The sequence below is a fragment of the Melanotaenia boesemani genome, chromosome 21 (assembly GCF_017639745.1).
Source record: "Melanotaenia boesemani isolate fMelBoe1 chromosome 21, fMelBoe1.pri, whole genome shotgun sequence".
NCBI classification, from domain to species: Eukaryota; Metazoa; Chordata; class Actinopteri; order Atheriniformes; family Melanotaeniidae; genus Melanotaenia; species Melanotaenia boesemani.
This window is the reverse complement of record NC_055702.1, coordinates 9,792,142-9,799,167: the sequence shown is the minus strand read 5'-3', so window position 1 is coordinate 9,799,167 and position 7,026 is coordinate 9,792,142.

Below are 7,026 nucleotides of genomic sequence, written 5' to 3'. Positions count from 1 at the left end.
CTGAGACACACAAATGAACACACAGGCATGCATTCGTGCACACAAATACACATGTGCAAATACACACACAGAAAGAGAGTGCAGAGCAAGGATGAGCTACTTCAGAAAAACAGCAAACTCTCTCAGAGTCTGACCCTGAAATAAAAAACTATCAAGAAACCTCAGGTCTCTGAGAGTGCAAAATCTCACAAGTCAACATTTATCTTAAAATCAAGGTGGAGAAGAATTTCTTGCCTGTAGGGTTGCTGAGGTTGAGGGACAGACAGGCTAAGAATAGCAGAGACTAGCAGAGATACAGGGGCCCTGGCCCCGTATAAGGCCTGTAACACGAAGCCCCAGAATGCTTCACTGCCGATTCACATCGCCAATATAGACCTCTCTTACTGCAACACATTCTTTCTCTCTCAGTCCCTCTCTTAGCATTATCAGTGCATGCTGCCAGCACCCTGTTATCTGTAATCAGTCTTTGTGTGTTGATGTGGTTTGCTTCTCTGTCGTCCAGTGTTTCGTTCTGCTCAAGAAAGGAAACAACAAATTACCCAGTGCCGATTCCCTGGAAACACAACTACTAAGCTGATAACACTGCCAGTCTTCTGTGCATGTCATATGGAGCAATTTAATTAGCAGTCAGCCACAGCTGTTAAGGTTAAATGAATGCAAACAACAGAGATTGTTTAATGGGTGGTTGCAGATGGCATTAAAAAAAAAAAAAAAAAAAAAAAAAACTCATACTGATATTTTTGGTTATCAGTCCCACACACATACAAACTAAAAAGCTGTGCACAGGTGTGATTGCAATCATTTAAGTGAATACAAAACTACACACACTCACACTATACTTCATTAAAACTGTGTACTTCCCTCTTCTCACTTCTTCATCACATACACGCCAATAGGTTTTTTTAAGCGTATCTTTCCGATTCTACTCTATGACTGGATAGTCGCATGATATCACATCATTTCTGCTCATTTGTCAGTCACACGTTCAGCTCCATGGACTCATGCTGCAGAGGCCAAATTCTGACCCTGCCATCTGCGTACCTTTGTCAAAATAACTACGATCACGTTATCCCTGTTCCGATCTACAATGTGAACACTGACTGAAGCTCTTTCCAGAGTCTGCTGATTGGATAATTGCATGAGCAAGCTGGTGCACAGGTGTTCCTAATAAAAATCCTTGGTCAGTGTGTACTGTATACATTTTAAATTACATAACACTGCCCATGATATCTTTGTTTATTATTGTGTTATTACAGCTAAAATATTAAATGGCTCCTGATGCTTCCACTTAAAGCTGCAGAAATTTACAGTTTCTGAATATTTTCTTTCACAAGGCCCATGTGAAGGAAGTTTGGTTATCTATACCAGTCTGGGAAAATCCACCTGTTCCCCTGCTGGCAACAGCATGCAGCCCCACTACTTGTAATTTACAAAGATTTATGTTTCAGTGTGTGTTTCTATCATTTTCAAAGATGTAGTAACCTTTATTAACCATTCTGAAAGTGGTGTCAATTGTTCTGATGGAGTGGCATGAGACCACTCTTGGAGTGGTTGCAACCATTCTTAACATTGGTCACAGCCACGGCCACTTTAGGATCTTCACGTCACTTCTATACTTAGCACATCTGAAAGGCAGTGCTGTTAACTGGCACAGCTTTTCTCACAACCCAGCAGTGATGGCAGCAGTGCCGTGCATCTCGCTCTCAAGTCGCTTTTCTCCAAGAAATTTGATTTGTTATGAAATTGGCGGGAATTTTGACATTTTCAAAGCAGTCCGTGACAGACAAGGCATGAAGGATGAAGAGTCAGAAGATTTTGCTTGAATTGACAGAAATCTTACTGTTGACTCTATTGTACAAAAAAAAAAAAAAAAAAAAAAAAAAGACAACCCTGGGTTCATCTGATTTTACAAACTAGGAAACAGCATGGTGAATATCATTATTTGATGGCGGACCTGAAAGCTGATCCAAATAAATCCAGGACCTAAGTTCAGACAAATTCACCCTGGCACCATGCAGCTGCCTTTTTTTTTACATCTCTATAATCTTTGCATGAAGAATTGTAAAGTATGGGAAAGTCAGACGCAGCTAAAATGATCTATTCTTCCATGTTGAAAGTGTTTGCAGACTACGCTGTATAGTCTGCTCTAATTAGTCAGTTAATGAAGCCCTTCGCTCATTGGTTGTAACACCATGCAACAAAAATGGAACATTTTTCTATTTTCTTGTGTCACATTGCAAGCCCCCGTGTGAACGTCTATATGAATGAGCGCAACATTTCACATGCACAAATGTTGCCTGTCGCTTGGCTGGAAGAGGGCAGCGATTTTTGCCTCATTGCGCAAGTTCCATGGGAAGTGGCATCCCGGGTGTCAAGCCTATAACAAGTAGCTGGTGCAAAGAAGCTTAAATTGGTGTGAAGTGGTCTCTCTTCAGAGTGACAGTTAACATGCAGGCAGCTGCATTTTGGCCCAATGGCAAACTACTCAAGAGGGACTGACCCAGACCCGAATAGAGGCTGTTGCACAAATCAAGTCTAGATGAAATAAAAGCATGAATGACTTTTAAAAATTAGAAAAGGATGGAAAATTCTTGACTTTTGCGAGAATTCTGAGCTGATAAAAAACTGACTCTGACCACAGCACTTATATGTTTGTTAAATAACAAGGCACTATCAAAGTGGCTCCCAGGATCTTTATAGAGATTTTGCTATATTAGTGCAACAGATCAGGATCAACTTTCTGGGCCATGCCAACATGGCAGTCTGGAGGTCCAAGCGGCAAAACTTCAGTCTTATTCTCATTTATGAGTAGGAAATTTTTAACCATCCAGGACACAATCTTTGTTTAAAATGGATGGACCCTGAATAGACTGATTTTCTGGTAATGATCAATGCCTATGTTTACAATTACAAGTGCAGTCTGCAGATGTGGCAAGGTCTGCAAAAACATGACTGGTACCCAGTACCCAGTACAGCACCTGGTGAGACGGAGGAGGGACCAGGCCCGGACACATACCACAGTGCTCAGAGCCTCCAGGCCCCACAAGCTACATCCTAAAGCAGACCATCAGAGCAGCACCGAATTTTGTGGCCTGCTGCCAACAGAGAGTTAGACCGGTGCAATTTGACGAGGACATGGATGCAGCCCTTGAAGCAACAGGTAAGGAGATTTGGACCAGAGGCTCCGAACCATGAGCACATTTTTAATCAACATTGCTAAAGAGATTTGGCGACAAAGATGAGATGAGGACATTTATTGGCCAATACAGAAAGGCAAGCAAGGAGAAGGTTCCCCTGGCAGAGCTTAGGGCTGTGGTAAGGGAGAGGATAATCACCCTTCGGCTTGCAGAGTGAGGGTCAAGGAAGGCCCGCAAGCAAAGTGCCTTCATTTCTAATCCATTCGAGTTCACAAAGAAGCTGCTGGGAGAGAAACGTGGTCAACTCTCATGTCCTGGGGAGGAAATCAGCCGTTATATAAGCAACACCTACAGCAATGGTATGAGGGAAAAAGACAGTTGGGGTTTCCTCCAGGACTTTTTAAAACTGTGGAGGGCTTTGCCCCTAAAGAAGAGCTTTAGGCTCTGCTGTACAGAAAGTCAGCCACAGCTTCCCTGCTGCTCTCCTCCCACCTGCTCTTCCTCCACTTTTCTCTACCCCACTAGTCTTTTATGATGCTTATTTAATGAACATCTGATCGAGACATTTTTTATGTTTTGTATGTTGTAAATAAAATATTGGCTCTTGTAGTTTTAAGGTTTTTTTTAGATTTAATTTGGTTTAAATTTATAAAACATTCCAACATTTCGGAAATATTAAAGCATTACACATTATAGAGTAAACAGTAAAAAAAACACAAAAACGCTTGATCAGGTTGTGTAAACAGATATCCTATCCTTAAATTCACACTATTTAACTTTTTAAACTTATAACTGTGTTTCTACAGTGACTTGCTTACATCCTAGTTGGAGGACATCCAGTGTTTCCTGTCAGACCGTTTCTCCCTGCGTTTCTCACTCACCATCTTTAGGTGTTTAGTACAAAATTGTTGGTTTCAGCCTTCGTTAATAACTTCCAGCCCCTAAGCTTCTTTAGCAGCTGTGGTCGACAAAATGAATCAAAGACTTTAAGAGAGACGTGCTAATAAATCTAAACGTGGGTCCTGAGGAAGTTGTCTATCCACACACTTTATTCCATTCATTACTCAGAAAGGTGTGAACACTGGCATTGCTGTTTTTGTTTCCTTTTGACTGAAAACTGCAACCAAAAGCAGCTCAGAAGAGCATCGTTTCTGTAGATCCACGGTTCAAGAGGGATCAGAAATTTTGTCACAAAAAAAACATATTTGTCTTTATCTCCTGGTCTTGTTGTGGTCCTGAAAGCAATGCATTTACATTATTGTCCCAGAATGTATTCTGCAGATAAAATGACGACATCCATAAGTCGAAAAGGTAGTAAACATAAAGATTTTTAAAGTAAAGGTTTTCACATATCAGTCAATGAATTTTATTATAACAATAACAACATATTTAGTGCTGATAGGCTGATACTTTTGGATTCCTTATAGTGAATTGTACATTTAGCTCTTTGGATTTGTTCAGTGCTTTACTTTTATGCTTTAGTTGCCAGTCAAAAACATCAGTATTGCCATACTTAATTACACTGTCGATGTATTTGTCTTATGTCCAATTAACATTGACACAGTTATTTAATATTTATTGAGAATCTTCATTGTGGCAAAAATTGGAGGGACCACTGTTGGTGAAGCCACCAGAAGAATGATGACCTTCATTATGGACAATGCTCTATCCAGACAGTACAACTTTGTCGGGCGCCATAGAAAGTATGAATTTTGGGGGCTTAAACTTTAACGCTTAGTTGTTTTAAGTTAATTTACAAGATGTTTTAATGAGGAATGTGAAAATGTAATGAGAAAAGTTGAGCTGAAGATGAATATTTCAAGCCGGTGTTGTTGATAGTGGACTGCAGTGTTACACTCAGTGTATACACGCAGTGTATAGCAATGATGGGACATCGGTTTTGTCGGACTGAAAGATTTGCGAAGAAAATCTAATTGTGATTTTTCTGACCAATATCGAATTTGGTTTGCGATTTAATGTTTGAAATTTCAACTTCTGTTTAGTGTTCATCCAGAGATATATTTTCTAAATGAGATAGAGGATTACTACAACATCAAAATATGAACTGCTTTATATTCCAAGACGCAAGGTGAGGTAAGAACAGCTTTACTTATGTACTGCACGACGCAACCTGCTGCCAAAACACTGATGTCTGAAGGTTTGAACAGGTGAACAGGTTCATAGGTTGTCCTTGTAGTAAAAACAAAACCACCTGATGCTATTTAACTGATTTACGCCACAGCACATTATTTCTCTTTATATGGTGCACACTCCATATGGGACAATCTGTGGCTTTAACCATCTAAAAATCAGACAGAAATCCTTTTTGTTGTTTAACTCCGTCAGCGAGATGAAAATGCTGAGAAGTTCATGCATACAGAGATGCAACTGAACAAGTTGAATCTACCATCATTGGTCATAATTTCTGAGTCATATTATGGCTTACAATCCAAGTTCCAATATTCTTTGTAGGTTTTATTAAAGGTTCCATTTTATGCAAATTAAACTTTCTAAAGGTTTTCCAACAGTCATTTGTGTCCTCATAGCCTGTGTATGAGGCACAAAAATGAGAAAATTCTGTCTCTGGTGTCACAGAGTGGACACCAGCGGAAGCTGGATCCTCTCCCAGAGAACAGCGTGGACCAGCACCATTCATAAACATTTAAAGGTTCAGACACAGAAACAGTCTGTTCTCACAGAGCTTACTAGAGCTACTTTTGGAATTGCTGAAATTAAGAACTAAAGCTGAATTGAAGTAATACACTTTGAAAGCAATGTTGTTGGACCTCTGACACCCTTATGAAATTGTTGAAAAAATGAATATAGGACCTTTAACGTCAACATGCTATGTGAGAGCTAAACTTTTAACCAAATTTAGAGCGACCCCACCCAGTAAAACCATCTTTATTCACTTCATCAGGACATTTCACAAGTTGTACTGGTTTCTGTCCTGTGTGGTTTATGTCTGTTTCAGTCATTTTAATTCATGATGAGGTTGGAAGACATAACTTCACTGCTGGGTTTAGCTGTCACATGATGTGTGAATTATTTTATTATAAGTCATATTTACACTGTAACGGGTAGGTTATCTACAGAGTTCACGAATACATGATTCAGCAGACCTGATTTTAAGGTTGCTGATATTTACATCCTGTTTATTAAACTTGGTAAAAGGTCTGTATTTATATAGCCTTAACACCTTGACAGGCCGAGGCTCAAACCAGCAACCCTCAGGCTACAAGACAACCACTCTACCCATTGAACCATGCTGCCTCTGTAAGTTACATATATGAAACAATAAACTTTATTGACTTCAACTTTATTAATGGATACAGATATATTGACTGTGGAACCGAAAGGGGCTCATAGCCTTCCATGACAGACCCAGAGGGTAAGTACCTGAGCAATTGTTTGCTCCTTAACAACAACTACGTCACCAACCATGCTGACTTCTGCGCAATGACTGCTGGTTTATTGGTAGAACCCTCAGAGCTAAACACGAAGCACAGTGATCATTTCAGATCGGTGGATTTGGAGAGGAAAGTCATGCAACCCTTATTTTTGCAGATGCAACATTCTGGCTGCACCACTGCTTCATGCAGTTCTTTACATGGCTCCAATCCACACTGGGGAGTTTCAGAAGTGGAATATAACTTTACTTGAGCAAAATCACGTAGCACTGTTACTATTTCTGCTCTAATAATCTGGTCACTCAGCCTCTACTCCACAAAACCCTGGAGTTAATTCACACAGCTTGTCCTCCTTGATATTGACATTTTTATTTAAAAAAAAGAAAAGAAAAAAAAATATGATCTCCTCCCATTATGGAAAACTCAGCCACTCTTGAATGTTTTTTTTTCTACCAATTTTTAGTGGATGGTCCCTCAGT